The sequence below is a fragment of the Montipora capricornis genome, chromosome 1 (assembly GCF_036669925.1).
Source record: "Montipora capricornis isolate CH-2021 chromosome 1, ASM3666992v2, whole genome shotgun sequence".
In the NCBI taxonomy this organism is placed as follows: Eukaryota; Metazoa; Cnidaria; class Anthozoa; order Scleractinia; family Acroporidae; genus Montipora; species Montipora capricornis.
In genome coordinates, this window is record NC_090883.1 from 5,894,021 (window position 1) to 5,910,001 (window position 15,981).

General features: G+C 42.9%; 13 non-coding genes across 13 annotated transcripts; 6 read left to right on the forward strand and 7 right to left on the reverse strand.

Moving 5' to 3' along the window:
• Nucleotides 1–1,226: 1,226 nt before the first annotated feature.
• Trnar-ucg (transfer RNA arginine (anticodon UCG)) lies at nucleotides 1,227–1,299 on the reverse strand. Its single transcript has one exon. It is a non-coding gene; the product is annotated as a tRNA-Arg (tRNA).
• Nucleotides 1,300–1,853: 554 nt separating this feature from the next.
• Trnar-acg (transfer RNA arginine (anticodon ACG)) lies at nucleotides 1,854–1,926 on the forward strand. Its single transcript has one exon. It is a non-coding gene; the product is annotated as a tRNA-Arg (tRNA).
• Nucleotides 1,927–3,534: 1,608 nt separating this feature from the next.
• On the reverse strand, nucleotides 3,535–3,607 carry Trnar-ucg (transfer RNA arginine (anticodon UCG)). The gene has a single exon. It is a non-coding gene; the product is annotated as a tRNA-Arg (tRNA).
• Nucleotides 3,608–4,161: 554 nt separating this feature from the next.
• Nucleotides 4,162–4,234, forward strand: Trnar-acg (transfer RNA arginine (anticodon ACG)). Its single transcript has one exon. It is a non-coding gene; the product is annotated as a tRNA-Arg (tRNA).
• A 1,607-nt stretch (nucleotides 4,235–5,841) lies between these two features.
• Nucleotides 5,842–5,914, reverse strand: Trnar-ucg (transfer RNA arginine (anticodon UCG)). Its single transcript has one exon. It is a non-coding gene; the product is annotated as a tRNA-Arg (tRNA).
• A 554-nt stretch (nucleotides 5,915–6,468) lies between these two features.
• Nucleotides 6,469–6,541, forward strand: Trnar-acg (transfer RNA arginine (anticodon ACG)). Its single transcript has one exon. It is a non-coding gene; the product is annotated as a tRNA-Arg (tRNA).
• A 1,608-nt stretch (nucleotides 6,542–8,149) lies between these two features.
• Nucleotides 8,150–8,222, reverse strand: Trnar-ucg (transfer RNA arginine (anticodon UCG)). Its single transcript has one exon. It is a non-coding gene; the product is annotated as a tRNA-Arg (tRNA).
• Nucleotides 8,223–8,776: 554 nt separating this feature from the next.
• On the forward strand, nucleotides 8,777–8,849 carry Trnar-acg (transfer RNA arginine (anticodon ACG)). The gene has a single exon. It is a non-coding gene; the product is annotated as a tRNA-Arg (tRNA).
• A 1,608-nt stretch (nucleotides 8,850–10,457) lies between these two features.
• Nucleotides 10,458–10,530, reverse strand: Trnar-ucg (transfer RNA arginine (anticodon UCG)). The gene has a single exon. It is a non-coding gene; the product is annotated as a tRNA-Arg (tRNA).
• Nucleotides 10,531–11,084: 554 nt separating this feature from the next.
• Trnar-acg (transfer RNA arginine (anticodon ACG)) lies at nucleotides 11,085–11,157 on the forward strand. Its single transcript has one exon. It is a non-coding gene; the product is annotated as a tRNA-Arg (tRNA).
• A 1,608-nt stretch (nucleotides 11,158–12,765) lies between these two features.
• Trnar-ucg (transfer RNA arginine (anticodon UCG)) lies at nucleotides 12,766–12,838 on the reverse strand. The gene has a single exon. It is a non-coding gene; the product is annotated as a tRNA-Arg (tRNA).
• Nucleotides 12,839–13,392: 554 nt separating this feature from the next.
• On the forward strand, nucleotides 13,393–13,465 carry Trnar-acg (transfer RNA arginine (anticodon ACG)). Its single transcript has one exon. It is a non-coding gene; the product is annotated as a tRNA-Arg (tRNA).
• Nucleotides 13,466–15,063: 1,598 nt separating this feature from the next.
• Trnar-ucg (transfer RNA arginine (anticodon UCG)) lies at nucleotides 15,064–15,136 on the reverse strand. Its single transcript has one exon. It is a non-coding gene; the product is annotated as a tRNA-Arg (tRNA).
• Nucleotides 15,137–15,981: the final 845 nt, after the last annotated feature.

Consider the following 15,981-nt stretch of genomic DNA (forward strand, 5'->3'; position numbering starts at 1 on the left):
AATGGGATTACCTTTTATAAAGATCTGTAACTCGCCTAATTAGTATGCTTAACTTTGACAAACACGAGGCTGTAAAATAGTACAAAGTTTATCAATCAATCATAAGTTTGATATTTCAATCACAACCATTAAGTAACAGTTTACCTTCCTCTTGTGTGCTTTGTTAATAAAGTTTAATGCATCCTCTCCTCCAGTCTCACGCAAATGACAGTTGATCGCACAAACTAACAAATAAAGCAAATTGGGCGGATAACGCTCTCCATTTTGCTTGGCCACTTCACAAACCAGTTTGCTCAACCAAACGTTTAGTGTATTTGGCGACATGTGCTCTACCGAAACCGTCACATCTTGAACATCTTCGCATTTGAGACCGGCCACTCCAACAAGTTCAGACATCGCACATTTATTTTGCCGTCGCTAATGCCATTGCTGGAAGACTTTTGTACGCCATTTAGTGTTGTATGGTGCTGCCTTTGGAGTGGCTCCGACACTACACTGGCCTCTTCTTCTTTACTCTCTGCCGGGAGAGCGAAACCTACCAACTATGTTTCTACTACAAAAGCTCTATGCAAATGAATGGCTAAATTCGATGCTTAACATTTCAAACCTCCTATGGGACAACTCCACGCCCACGTGATTAACGTAACAGTCACAATCTCACAATCTATTGTTTCATTTCACAAGTAGGATAAAATGTTGGCGTCCGACCTTGATGGGCCTTATTGAAACGGCTCGCCAGGGCCTCGGGCTTTTCAATGCCCCTAAACGGTCTCCCGTTCATATTTTATCCACCATTACTTACAGATTGGGACCTCAACAAGCGCTCCTGTTGGCGCCTTGTCTATGTCTTTGAGTCTCTGACCTTGTCAAATTTCGCAAAATATTGAGACCTTGCTCGGAAGGGGAAGAGATGATGGTCAAAGGGTATACCATGGTTGTCGAAAAAAATCGAAACTTTGTACCTAGTTACGAATTGATATTCAGTTTTGTCGTTTGACGTCTTTAAGTTGAAATGTGTGGAATTTGAGACAACGCTTAGATTTTTCTTTTAGAGCATTTAAATCCGATGCTTAGTTGGTCATTGAAGTTAAGGAAATTCTCCTTTAAAAGATGAGCAAGACGAAGACCTTTGAAGGAAATCCCCAATGGAAGGCAGATTGTTCTTTTGAGGTAAAAGGATGGGCCACTGCCTTTGTGGTGCAAAATGGATTCAAAAGTCAAGCACACGACCCCGCCAGGACTCGAACCTGGAATCTTCTGATCCGAAGTCAGACGCCTTCTCCATTAGGCCACGAGGCCACTTTCGCACAAAGAAAAAGGTCGTCATGAATCACCTTTCCGTCAAACGAAATATTCATCGCTGACATAACCTGACTTCGTTGGCTTAGCTCAGTGAAATAAAATATGGAAAATCGTTCAACAATAGGAAAGGCAACCTTACAGAATTGATTCAGAGTACGCCCTCAACTTTATTCGGTTGGAACCACCAACTGATGAACTCTTACCCAAGAAAAGAAGAAATGGCGACAAAGTTAAAAAGCTGCCCAAAATGGTTTACTTCAAAGCGAGCCGGTAGTGTATGTTGTTATTGGACCTTGCGATGGGGAGAAATCCTGTTTAAGGCTGATGATCCAGGCCTGAGTGTTGAATGGTAGTTGTGTTTGCCCCAATTAATATTTGCCGGCTAAACCTGCTTTCTCGCGCGTTTTCCATTGAAAATCGTCACCGAAGGAAGTCACCGAAGGAAGGCAGAGAGTTCTCACGTCAATCACCATTGAAAATTTTCGCCATGAATTTAAAGTGGGATCTTGTTGCTCAAAAAAGTCTGTGGGCAGGTTGCACCGACAGTTGGAGGCCCCGTGGCCCAATGGATAAGGCATCTGACTACGAATCAGGGGATTCCAGGTTCGAATCCTGGCGGGGTCGATATTATTAGTGTGTTTCCTTTTCATTTGCAGAAGCTGCTGTTGTGCCGCACAACATGTAACTAAAGAAGAAACGTCATGGAACGTCGATGTCTAAATGGGGTTGAGCTGTGGCTGTCTGTCGGAAAATGGTGTGAAGATTTGATGTGACCAGGATAAATCATACACGACAAGCGATACCGTGAAATCGCCTTCCTTGGGTAGACTTTGTAGAATTGATTAATAATTCACAAGAATGACACGCAGCAGGAACGCACTATTCAGGTCACATGTATAGGTGTGTAAGTCCCGATAAAATGCAGCTGAATGAAAGCACAGGCAGGGATTGAATAGGTAGCAGGGAAAAGGCTGGGGTTGATGAATGCTTAATTAGTTGAGTTATGAATGGGATTACCTTTTATAAAGATCTGTAACTCGCCTAATTAGTATGCTTAACTTTGACAAACACGAGGCTGTAAAATAGTACAAAGTTTATCAATCAATCATAAGTTTGATATTTCAATCACAACCATTAAGTAACAGTTTACCTTCCTCTTGTGTGCTTTGTTAATAAAGTTTAATGCATCCTCTCCTCCAGTCTCACGCAAATGACAGTTGATCGCACAAACTAACAAATAAAGCAAATTGGGCGGATAACGCTCTCCATTTTGCTTGGCCACTTCACAAACCAGTTTGCTCAACCAAACGTTTAGTGTATTTGGCGACATGTGCTCTACCGAAACCGTCACATCTTGAACATCTTCGCATTTGAGACCGGCCACTCCAACAAGTTCAGACATCGCACATTTATTTTGCCGTCGCTAATGCCATTGCTGGAAGACTTTTGTACGCCATTTAGTGTTGTATGGTGCTGCCTTTGGAGTGGCTCCGACACTACACTGGCCTCTTCTTCTTTACTCTCTGCCGGGAGAGCGAAACCTACCAACTATGTTTCTACTACAAAAGCTCTATGCAAATGAATGGCTAAATTCGATGCTTAACATTTCAAACCTCCTATGGGACAACTCCACGCCCACGTGATTAACGTAACAGTCACAATCTCACAATCTATTGTTTCATTTCACAAGTAGGATAAAATGTTGGCGTCCGACCTTGATGGGCCTTATTGAAACGGCTCGCCAGGGCCTCGGGCTTTTCAATGCCCCTAAACGGTCTCCCGTTCATATTTTATCCACCATTACTTACAGATTGGGACCTCAACAAGCGCTCCTGTTGGCGCCTTGTCTATGTCTTTGAGTCTCTGACCTTGTCAAATTTCGCAAAATATTGAGACCTTGCTCGGAAGGGGAAGAGATGATGGTCAAAGGGTATACCATGGTTGTCGAAAAAAATCGAAACTTTGTACCTAGTTACGAATTGATATTCAGTTTTGTCGTTTGACGTCTTTAAGTTGAAATGTGTGGAATTTGAGACAACGCTTAGATTTTTCTTTTAGAGCAATTAAATCCGATGCTTAGTTGGTCATTGAAGTTAAGGAAATTCTCCTTTAAAAGATGAGCAAGACGAAGACCTTTGAAGGAAATCCCCAATGGAAGGCAGATTGTTCTTTTGAGGTAAAAGGATGGGCCACTGCCTTTGTGGTGCAAAATGGATTCAAAAGTCAAGCACACGACCCCGCCAGGACTCGAACCTGGAATCTTCTGATCCGAAGTCAGACGCCTTCTCCATTAGGCCACGAGGCCACTTTCGCACAAAGAAAAAGGTCGTCATGAATCACCTTTCCGTCAAACGAAATATTCATCGCTGACATAACCTGACTTCGTTGGCTTAGCTCAGTGAAATAAAATATGGAAAATCGTTCAACAATAGGAAAGGCAACCTTACAGAATTGATTCAGAGTACGCCCTCAACTTTATTCGGTTGGAACCACCAACTGATGAACTCTTACCCAAGAAAAGAAGAAATGGCGACAAAGTTAAAAAGCTGCCCAAAATGGTTTACTTCAAAGCGAGCCGGTAGTGTATGTTGTTATTGGACCTTGCGATGGGGAGAAATCCTGTTTAAGGCTGATGATCCAGGCCTGAGTGTTGAATGGTAGTTGTGTTTGCCCCAATTAATATTTGCCGGCTAAACCTGCTTTCTCGCGCGTTTTCCATTGAAAATCGTCACCGAAGGAAGTCACCGAAGGAAGGCAGAGAGTTCTCACGTCAATCACCATTGAAAATTTTCGCCATGAATTTAAAGTGGGATCTTGTTGCTCAAAAAAGTCTGTGGGCAGGTTGCACCGACAGTTGGAGGCCCCGTGGCCCAATGGATAAGGCATCTGACTACGAATCAGGGGATTCCAGGTTCGAATCCTGGCGGGGTCGATATTATTAGTGTGTTTCCTTTTCATTTGCAGAAGCTGCTGTTGTGCCGCACAACATGTAACTAAAGAAGAAACGTCATGGAACGTCGATGTCTAAATGGGGTTGAGCTGTGGCTGTCTGTCGGAAAATGGTGTGAAGATTTGATGTGACCAGGATAAATCATACACGACAAGCGATACCGTGAAATCGCCTTCCTTGGGTAGACTTTGTAGAATTGATTAATAATTCACAAGAATGACACGCAGCAGGAACGCACTATTCAGGTCACATGTATAGGTGTGTAAGTCCCGATAAAATGCAGCTGAATGAAAGCACAGGCAGGGATTGAATAGGTAGCAGGGAAAAGGCTGGGGTTGATGAATGCTTAATTAGTTGAGTTATGAATGGGATTACCTTTTATAAAGATCTGTAACTCGCCTAATTAGTATGCTTAACTTTGACAAACACGAGGCTGTAAAATAGTACAAAGTTTATCAATCAATCATAAGTTTGATATTTCAATCACAACCATTAAGTAACAGTTTACCTTCCTCTTGTGTGCTTTGTTAATAAAGTTTAATGCATCCTCTCCTCCAGTCTCACGCAAATGACAGTTGATCGCACAAACTAACAAATAAAGCAAATTGGGCGGATAACGCTCTCCATTTTGCTTGGCCACTTCACAAACCAGTTTGCTCAACCAAACGTTTAGTGTATTTGGCGACATGTGCTCTACCGAAACCGTCACATCTTGAACATCTTCGCATTTGAGACCGGCCACTCCAACAAGTTCAGACATCGCACATTTATTTTGCCGTCGCTAATGCCATTGCTGGAAGACTTTTGTACGCCATTTAGTGTTGTATGGTGCTGCTTTGGAGTGGCTCCGACACTACACTGGCCTCTTCTTCTTTACTCTCTGCCGGGAGAGCGAAACCTACCAACTATGTTTCTACTACAAAAGCTCTATGCAAATGAATGGCTAAATTCGATGCTTAACATTTCAAACCTCCTATGGGACAACTCCACGCCCACGTGATTAACGTAACAGTCACAATCTCACAATCTATTGTTTCATTTCACAAGTAGGATAAAATGTTGGCGTCCGACCTTGATGGGCCTTATTGAAACGGCTCGCCAGGGCCTCGGGCTTTTCAATGCCCCTAAACGGTCTCCCGTTCATATTTTATCCACCATTACTTACAGATTGGGACCTCAACAAGCGCTCCTGTTGGCGCCTTGTCTATGTCTTTGAGTCTCTGACCTTGTCAAATTTCGCAAAATATTGAGACCTTGCTCGGAAGGGGAAGAGATGATGGTCAAAGGGTATACCATGGTTGTCGAAAAAAATCGAAACTTTGTACCTAGTTACGAATTGATATTCAGTTTTGTCGTTTGACGTCTTTAAGTTGAAATGTGTGGAATTTGAGACAACGCTTAGATTTTTCTTTTAGAGCAATTAAATCCGATGCTTAGTTGGTCATTGAAGTTAAGGAAATTCTCCTTTAAAAGATGAGCAAGACGAAGACCTTTGAAGGAAATCCCCAATGGAAGGCAGATTGTTCTTTTGAGGTAAAAGGATGGGCCACTGCCTTTGTGGTGCAAAATGGATTCAAAAGTCAAGCACACGACCCCGCCAGGACTCGAACCTGGAATCTTCTGATCCGAAGTCAGACGCCTTCTCCATTAGGCCACGAGGCCACTTTCGCACAAAGAAAAAGGTCGTCATGAATCACCTTTCCGTCAAACGAAATATTCATCGCTGACATAACCTGACTTCGTTGGCTTAGCTCAGTGAAATAAAATATGGAAAATCGTTCAACAATAGGAAAGGCAACCTTACAGAATTGATTCAGAGTACGCCCTCAACTTTATTCGGTTGGAACCACCAACTGATGAACTCTTACCCAAGAAAAGAAGAAATGGCGACAAAGTTAAAAAGCTGCCCAAAATGGTTTACTTCAAAGCGAGCCGGTAGTGTATGTTGTTATTGGACCTTGCGATGGGGAGAAATCCTGTTTAAGGCTGATGATCCAGGCCTGAGTGTTGAATGGTAGTTGTGTTTGCCCCAATTAATATTTGCCGGCTAAACCTGCTTTCTCGCGCGTTTTCCATTGAAAATCGTCACCGAAGGAAGTCACCGAAGGAAGGCAGAGAGTTCTCACGTCAATCACCATTGAAAATTTTCGCCATGAATTTAAAGTGGGATCTTGTTGCTCAAAAAAGTCTGTGGGCAGGTTGCACCGACAGTTGGAGGCCCCGTGGCCCAATGGATAAGGCATCTGACTACGAATCAGGGGATTCCAGGTTCGAATCCTGGCGGGGTCGATATTATTAGTGTGTTTCCTTTTCATTTGCAGAAGCTGCTGTTGTGCCGCACAACATGTAACTAAAGAAGAAACGTCATGGAACGTCGATGTCTAAATGGGGTTGAGCTGTGGCTGTCTGTCGGAAAATGGTGTGAAGATTTGATGTGACCAGGATAAATCATACACGACAAGCGATACCGTGAAATCGCCTTCCTTGGGTAGACTTTGTAGAATTGATTAATAATTCACAAGAATGACACGCAGCAGGAACGCACTATTCAGGTCACATGTATAGGTGTGTAAGTCCCGATAAAATGCAGCTGAATGAAAGCACAGGCAGGGATTGAATAGGTAGCAGGGAAAAGGCTGGGGTTGATGAATGCTTAATTAGTTGAGTTATGAATGGGATTACCTTTTATAAAGATCTGTAACTCGCCTAATTAGTATGCTTAACTTTGACAAACACGAGGCTGTAAAATAGTACAAAGTTTATCAATCAATCATAAGTTTGATATTTCAATCACAACCATTAAGTAACAGTTTACCTTCCTCTTGTGTGCTTTGTTAATAAAGTTTAATGCATCCTCTCCTCCAGTCTCACGCAAATGACAGTTGATCGCACAAACTAACAAATAAAGCAAATTGGGCGGATAACGCTCTCCATTTTGCTTGGCCACTTCACAAACCAGTTTGCTCAACCAAACGTTTAGTGTATTTGGCGACATGTGCTCTACCGAAACCGTCACATCTTGAACATCTTCGCATTTGAGACCGGCCACTCCAACAAGTTCAGACATCGCACATTTATTTTGCCGTCGCTAATGCCATTGCTGGAAGACTTTTGTACGCCATTTAGTGTTGTATGGTGCTGCTTTTGGAGTGGCTCCGACACTACACTGGCCTCTTCTTCTTTACTCTCTGCCGGGAGAGCGAAACCTACCAACTATGTTTCTACTACAAAAGCTCTATGCAAATGAATGGCTAAATTCGATGCTTAACATTTCAAACCTCCTATGGGACAACTCCACGCCCACGTGATTAACGTAACAGTCACAATCTCACAATCTATTGTTTCATTTCACAAGTAGGATAAAATGTTGGCGTCCGACCTTGATGGGCCTTATTGAAACGGCTCGCCAGGGCCTCGGGCTTTTCAATGCCCCTAAACGGTCTCCCGTTCATATTTTATCCACCATTACTTACAGATTGGGACCTCAACAAGCGCTCCTGTTGGCGCCTTGTCTATGTCTTTGAGTCTCTGACCTTGTCAAATTTCGCAAAATATTGAGACCTTGCTCGGAAGGGGAAGAGATGATGGTCAAAGGGTATACCATGGTTGTCGGAAAAAATCGAAACTTTGTACCTAGTTACGAATTGATATTCAGTTTTGTCGTTTGACGTCTTTAAGTTGAAATGTGTGGAATTTGAGACAACGCTTAGATTTTTCTTTTAGAGCAATTAAATCCGATGCTTAGTTGGTCATTGAAGTTAAGGAAATTCTCCTTTAAAAGATGAGCAAGACGAAGACCTTTGAAGGAAATCCCCAATGGAAGGCAGATTGTTCTTTTGAGGTAAAAGGATGGGCCACTGCCTTTGTGGTGCAAAATGGATTCAAAAGTCAAGCACACGACCCCGCCAGGACTCGAACCTGGAATCTTCTGATCCGAAGTCAGACGCCTTCTCCATTAGGCCACGAGGCCACTTTCGCACAAAGAAAAAGGTCGTCATGAATCACCTTTCCGTCAAACGAAATATTCATCGCTGACATAACCTGACTTCGTTGGCTTAGCTCAGTGAAATAAAATATGGAAAATCGTTCAACAATAGGAAAGGCAACCTTACAGAATTGATTCAGAGTACGCCCTCAACTTTATTCGGTTGGAACCACCAACTGATGAACTCTTACCCAAGAAAAGAAGAAATGGCGACAAAGTTAAAAAGCTGCCCAAAATGGTTTACTTCAAAGCGAGCCGGTAGTGTATGTTGTTATTGGACCTTGCGATGGGGAGAAATCCTGTTTAAGGCTGATGATCCAGGCCTGAGTGTTGAATGGTAGTTGTGTTTGCCCCAATTAATATTTGCCGGCTAAACCTGCTTTCTCGCGCGTTTTCCATTGAAAATCGTCACCGAAGGAAGTCACCGAAGGAAGGCAGAGAGTTCTCACGTCAATCACCATTGAAAATTTTCGCCATGAATTTAAAGTGGGATCTTGTTGCTCAAAAAAGTCTGTGGGCAGGTTGCACCGACAGTTGGAGGCCCCGTGGCCCAATGGATAAGGCATCTGACTACGAATCAGGGGATTCCAGGTTCGAATCCTGGCGGGGTCGATATTATTAGTGTGTTTCCTTTTCATTTGCAGAAGCTGCTGTTGTGCCGCACAACATGTAACTAAAGAAGAAACGTCATGGAACGTCGATGTCTAAATGGGGTTGAGCTGTGGCTGTCTGTCGGAAAATGGTGTGAAGATTTGATGTGACCAGGATAAATCATACACGACAAGCGATACCGTGAAATCGCCTTCCTTGGGTAGACTTTGTAGAATTGATTAATAATTCACAAGAATGACACGCAGCAGGAACGCACTATTCAGGTCACATGTATAGGTGTGTAAGTCCCGATAAAATGCAGCTGAATGAAAGCACAGGCAGGGATTGAATAGGTAGCAGGGAAAAGGCTGGGGTTGATGAATGCTTAATTAGTTGAGTTATGAATGGGATTACCTTTTATAAAGATCTGTAACTCGCCTAATTAGTATGCTTAACTTTGACAAACACGAGGCTGTAAAATAGTACAAAGTTTATCAATCAATCATAAGTTTGATATTTCAATCACAACCATTAAGTAACAGTTTACCTTCCTCTTGTGTGCTTTGTTAATAAAGTTTAATGCATCCTCTCCTCCAGTCTCACGCAAATGACAGTTGATCGCACAAACTAACAAATAAAGCAAATTGGGCGGATAACGCTCTCCATTTTGCTTGGCCACTTCACAAACCAGTTTGCTCAACCAAACGTTTAGTGTATTTGGCGACATGTGCTCTACCGAAACCGTCACATCTTGAACATCTTCGCATTTGAGACCGGCCACTCCAACAAGTTCAGACATCGCACATTTATTTTGCCGTCGCTAATGCCATTGCTGGAAGACTTTTGTACGCCATTTAGTGTTGTATGGTGCTGCTTTTGGAGTGGCTCCGACACTACACTGGCCTCTTCTTCTTTACTCTCTGCCGGGAGAGCGAAACCTACCAACTATGTTTCTACTACAAAAGCTCTATGCAAATGAATGGCTAAATTCGATGCTTAACATTTCAAACCTCCTATGGGACAACTCCACGCCCACGTGATTAACGTAACAGTCACAATCTCACAATCTATTGTTTCATTTCACAAGTAGGATAAAATGTTGGCGTCCGACCTTGATGGGCCTTATTGAAACGGCTCGCCAGGGCCTCGGGCTTTTCAATGCCCCTAAACGGTCTCCCGTTCATATTTTATCCACCATTACTTACAGATTGGGACCTCAACAAGCGCTCCTGTTGGCGCCTTGTCTATGTCTTTGAGTCTCTGACCTTGTCAAATTTCGCAAAATATTGAGACCTTGCTCGGAAGGGGAAGAGATGATGGTCAAAGGGTATACCATGGTTGTCGGAAAAAATCGAAACTTTGTACCTAGTTACGAATTGATATTCAGTTTTGTCGTTTGACGTCTTTAAGTTGAAATGTGTGGAATTTGAGACAACGCTTAGATTTTTCTTTTAGAGCAATTAAATCCGATGCTTAGTTGGTCATTGAAGTTAAGGAAATTCTCCTTTAAAAGATGAGCAAGACGAAGACCTTTGAAGGAAATCCCCAATGGAAGGCAGATTGTTCTTTTGAGGTAAAAGGATGGGCCACTGCCTTTGTGGTGCAAAATGGATTCAAAAGTCAAGCACACGACCCCGCCAGGACTCGAACCTGGAATCTTCTGATCCGAAGTCAGACGCCTTCTCCATTAGGCCACGAGGCCACTTTCGCACAAAGAAAAAGGTCGTCATGAATCACCTTTCCGTCAAACGAAATATTCATCGCTGACATAACCTGACTTCGTTGGCTTAGCTCAGTGAAATAAAATATGGAAAATCGTTCAACAATAGGAAAGGCAACCTTACAGAATTGATTCAGAGTACGCCCTCAACTTTATTCGGTTGGAACCACCAACTGATGAACTCTTACCCAAGAAAAGAAGAAATGGCGACAAAGTTAAAAAGCTGCCCAAAATGGTTTACTTCAAAGCGAGCCGGTAGTGTATGTTGTTATTGGACCTTGCGATGGGGAGAAATCCTGTTTAAGGCTGATGATCCAGGCCTGAGTGTTGAATGGTAGTTGTGTTTGCCCCAATTAATATTTGCCGGCTAAACCTGCTTTCTCGCGCGTTTTCCATTGAAAATCGTCACCGAAGGAAGTCACCGAAGGAAGGCAGAGAGTTCTCACGTCAATCACCATTGAAAATTTTCGCCATGAATTTAAAGTGGGATCTTGTTGCTCAAAAAAGTCTGTGGGCAGGTTGCACCGACAGTTGGAGGCCCCGTGGCCCAATGGATAAGGCATCTGACTACGAATCAGGGGATTCCAGGTTCGAATCCTGGCGGGGTCGATATTATTAGTGTGTTTCCTTTTCATTTGCAGAAGCTGCTGTTGTGCCGCACAACATGTAACTAAAGAAGAAACGTCATGGAACGTCGATGTCTAAATGGGGTTGAGCTGTGGCTGTCTGTCGGAAAATGGTGTGAAGATTTGATGTGACCAGGATAAATCATACACGACAAGCGATACCGTGAAATCGCCTTCCTTGGGTAGACTTTGTAGAATTGATTAATAATTCACAAGAATGACACGCAGCAGGAACGCACTATTCAGGTCACATGTATAGGTGTGTAAGTCCCGATAAAATGCAGCTGAATGAAAGCACAGGCAGGGATTGAATAGGTAGCAGGGAAAAGGCTGGGGTTGATGAATGCTTAATTAGTTGAGTTATGAATGGGATTACCTTTTATAAAGATCTGTAACTCGCCTAATTAGTATGCTTAACTTTGACAAACACGAGGCTGTAAAATAGTACAAAGTTTATCAATCAATCATAAGTTTGATATTTCAATCACAACCATTAAGTAACAGTTTACCTTCCTCTTGTGTGCTTTGTTAATAAAGTTTAATGCATCCTCTCCTCCAGTCTCACGCAAATGACAGTTGATCGCACAAACTAACAAATAAAGCAAATTGGGCGGATAGCGCTCTCCATTTTGCTTGGCCACTTCACAAACCAGTTTGCTCAACCAAACGTTTAGTGTATTTGGCGACATGTGCTCTACCGAAACCGTCACATCTTGAACATCTTCGCATTTGAGACCGGCCACTCCAACAAGTTCAGACATCGCACATTTATTTTGCCGTCGCTAATGCCATTGCTGGAAGACTTTTGTACGCCATTTAGTGTTGTATGGTGCTGCTTTCGGAGTGGCTCCGACACTACACTGGCCTCTTCTTCTTTACTCTCTGCCGCGAGAGCGAAACTTACCAACTATGTTTCTACTACAAAAGCTCTATGCAAATGAATGGCTAAATTCGATGCTTAACATTTCAAACCTCCTATGGGACAACTCCACGCCCACGTGATTAACGTAACAGTCACAATCTCACAATCTATTGTTTCATTTCACAAGTAGGATAAAATGTTGGCGTCCGACCTTGATGGGCCTTATTGAAACGGCTCGCCAGGGCCTCGGGGTTTTCAATGCCCCTAAACGGTCTCCCGTTCATATTTTATCCACCATTACTTACAGATTGGGACCTCAACAAGCGCTCCTGTTGGCGCCTTGTCTATGTCTTTGAGTCTCTGACCTTGTCAAATTTCGCAAAATATTGAGACCTTGCTCGGAAGGGGAAGAGATGATGGTCAAAGGGTATACCATGGTTGTCGGAAAAAATCGAAACTTTGTACCTAGTTACGAATTGATATTCAGTTTTGTCGTTTGACGTCTTTAAGTTGAAATGTGTGGAATTTGAGACAACGCTTAGATTTTTCTTTTAGAGCAATTAAATCCGATGCTTAGTTGGTCATTGAAGTTAAGGAAATTCTCCTTTAAAAGATGAGCAAGACGAAGACCTTTGAAGGAAATCCCCAATGGAAGGCAGATTGTTCTTTTGAGGTAAAAGGATGGGCCACTGCCTTTGTGGTGCAAAATGGATTCAAAAGTCAAGCACACGACCCCGCCAGGACTCGAACCTGGAATCTTCTGATCCGAAGTCAGACGCCTTCTCCATTAGGCCACGAGGCCACTTTCGCACAAAGAAAAAGGTCGTCATGAATCACCTTTCCGTCAAACGAAATATTCATTGCTGACATAACCTGACTTTGTTGGCTTAGCTCAGTGAAATAAAATATGGAAAATCGTTCAACAATAGGAAAGGCAACCTTACAGAATTGATTCAGAGTACGCCCTCAACTTTATTCGGCTGGAACCACCAACTGATGAACTCTTACCCAAGAAAAGAAGAAATGGCGACAAAATTAAAAAGCTGCCCAAAATGGTTTACTTCAAAGCGAGCCGGTAGTGTATGTTGTTATTGGAGCTTGCGATGGGGAGAAATCCTGTTTAAGGCTGATGATCCAGGCCTGAGTGTTGAATGGTAGTTGTGTTTGCCCCAATTAATATTTGCCGGCTAAACCTGCTTTCTCGCGCGTTTTCCATTGAAAATCGTCACCGAAGGAAGTCACCGAAGGAAGGCAGAGAGTTCTCACGTCAATCACCATTGAAAATTTTCGCCATGAATTTAAAGTGGGATCTTGTTGCTCAAAAAAGTCTGTGGGAAAGTTGCACCGACAGTTGGAGGCCCCGTGGCCCAATGGATAAGGCATCTGACTACGAATCAGGGGATTCCAGGTTCGAATCCTGGCGGGGTCGATATTATTAGTGTGTTTCCTTTTCATTTGCAGAAGCTGCTGTTGTGCCGCGCAACATGTAACTAAAGAAGAAACGTCATGGAACGTCGATGTCTAAATGGGGTTGAGCTGTGGCTGTCTGTCGGAAAATGGTGTGAAGATTTGATGTGACCAGGATAAATCATACACGACAAGCGATACCGTGAAATCGCATTCCTTGGGTAGACTTTGTAGAATTGATTAAGAATGACACGCAGCAGGAACGCACTATTCAGGTCACATGTATAGGTGTGTAAGTCCCGATAAAATGCAGCTGAATGAAAGCACAGGCAGGGATTGAATAGGTAGCGGGGAAAAGGCTGGGGTTGATGAATGCTTAATTAGTTGAGTTATGAATGGGATTACCTTTTATAAAGATCTGTAACTCGCCTAATTAGTATGCTTAACTTTGACAAACACGAGGCTGTAAAATAGTACAAAGTTTATCAATCAATCATAAGTTTGATATTTCAATCACAACCATTAAGTAACAGTTTACCTTCCTCTTGTGTGCTTTGTTAATAAAGTTTAATGCATCCTCTCCTCCAGTCTCACGCAAATGACAGTTGATCGCACAAACTAACAAATAAAGCAAATTGGGCGGATAGCGCTCTCCATTTTGCTTGGCCACTTCACAAACCAGTTTGCTCAACCAAACGTTTAGTGTATTTGGCGACATGTGCTCTACCGAAACCGTCACATCTTGAACATCTTCGCATTTGAGACCGGCCACTCCAACAAGTTCAGACATCGCACATTTATTTTGCCGTCGCTAATGCCATTGCTGGAAGACTTTTGTACGCCATTTAGTGTTGTATGGTGCTGCTTTCGGAGTGGCTCCGACACTACACTGGCCTCTTCTTCTTTACTCTCTGCCGCGAGAGTGAAACCTAGCAACTATGTTTCTACTACAAAAGCTCTATGCAAATGAATGGCTAAATTCGATGCTTAACATTTCAAACCTCCTATGGGACAACTCCACGCCCACGTGATTAACGTAACAGTCACAATCTCACAATCTATTGTTTCATTTCACAAGTAGGATAAAATGTTGGCGTCCGACCTTGATGGGCCTTATTGAAACGGCTCGCCAGGGCCTCAAGATTTTCAATGCCCCTAAACGGTCTCCCGTTCATATTTTATCCACCATTACTTACAGATTGGGACCTCAACAAGGGCTCCTGTTGGCGCCTTGTCTATGTCTTTGAGTCTCTGACCTTGTCAAATTTCGCAAAATATTGAGACCTTGCTCGGAAGGGGAAGAGATGATGGTCAAAGGGTATACCATGGTTGTCGGAAAAAATCGAAACTTTGTACCTAGTTACGAATTGATATTCAGTTTTGTCGTTTGACGTCTTTAAGTTGAAATGTGTGGAATTTGAGACAACGCTTAGATTTTTCTTTTAGAGCAATTAAATCCGATGCTTAGTTGGTCATTGAAGTTAAGGAAATTCTCCTTTAAAAGATGAGCAGGACGAAGACCTTTGAAGGAAATCCCCAATGGAAGGCAGATTGTTCTTTTGAGGTAAAAGGATGGGCCACTGCCTTTGTGGTGCAAAATGGATTCAAAAGTCAAGCACTCGACCCCGCCAGGACTCGAACCTGGAATCTTCTGATCCGAAGTCAGACGCCTTCTCCATTAGGCCACGAGGCCACTATCGCACAAAGAAAAAGGTGGTCATGAATCACCTTTCCGTAAAACGAAATATTTATCGCTAACATTACCTGACTTCGTCGGATTAGCTCAGTTAAATAAAATATGCAAAATCGTTCTTTAATAGTGTTACGAAAAATGGTATTGCGTGACAAGCGTTACTTTTTAGACGCTTCGCGAGAGTTTGTAGTTTGTTTATTTTTAGGTTCGTGCGTAAGCGTTTCTAAATTGGTGTGTTTTGTAATCTTTCCATAATTAGATTAATTACTATTTTAGAAAGTTGTAGAAGTTTATTGTCAGAGTATATAAGTAGACGAGTCCAAGCGGAATGTTTTTCTAACTAGTTTTTCACAAGCGAAGAGAGTTGGCGTTAGCCGTGTTTAGTCAAGTGTGACAGAAGCTAAGTGGAAAAAAGATGGATGGGCATCGAAGCTCAGTGCTCTGTTGTCTGGACGGGCACTAGAAGTGTACTCGCGTCTATCGGAGGACGCAGCTAAGGATTATGACAGGGTAAAGATTGCGTTAATGAAGAGATATGACCTTACCGAAGACGGCTATCGTCGAAAATTTAGAGCATCCAAACCAGAAGTTGACGAACGTCCGGAGCAGTTTATTGTGCGACTGGACAGATACCTGTTACGTTGGCTAGAGCTTTCGGATACTGCGCGAACCTTTGATGGTCTTAAGGACTTGATCGTGAAAGAACAATTTATTGACTCTTGCCCTAAGGATTTGGCAATTCACCTGCGAGAAAGGGCACCTGAGACTCTAGCAAACATCGCGAAGATCGCTGACCAGTACTTGGAGGCTCATGGTAAACATTTGTTCAGCTCAGCGAGCAGAAA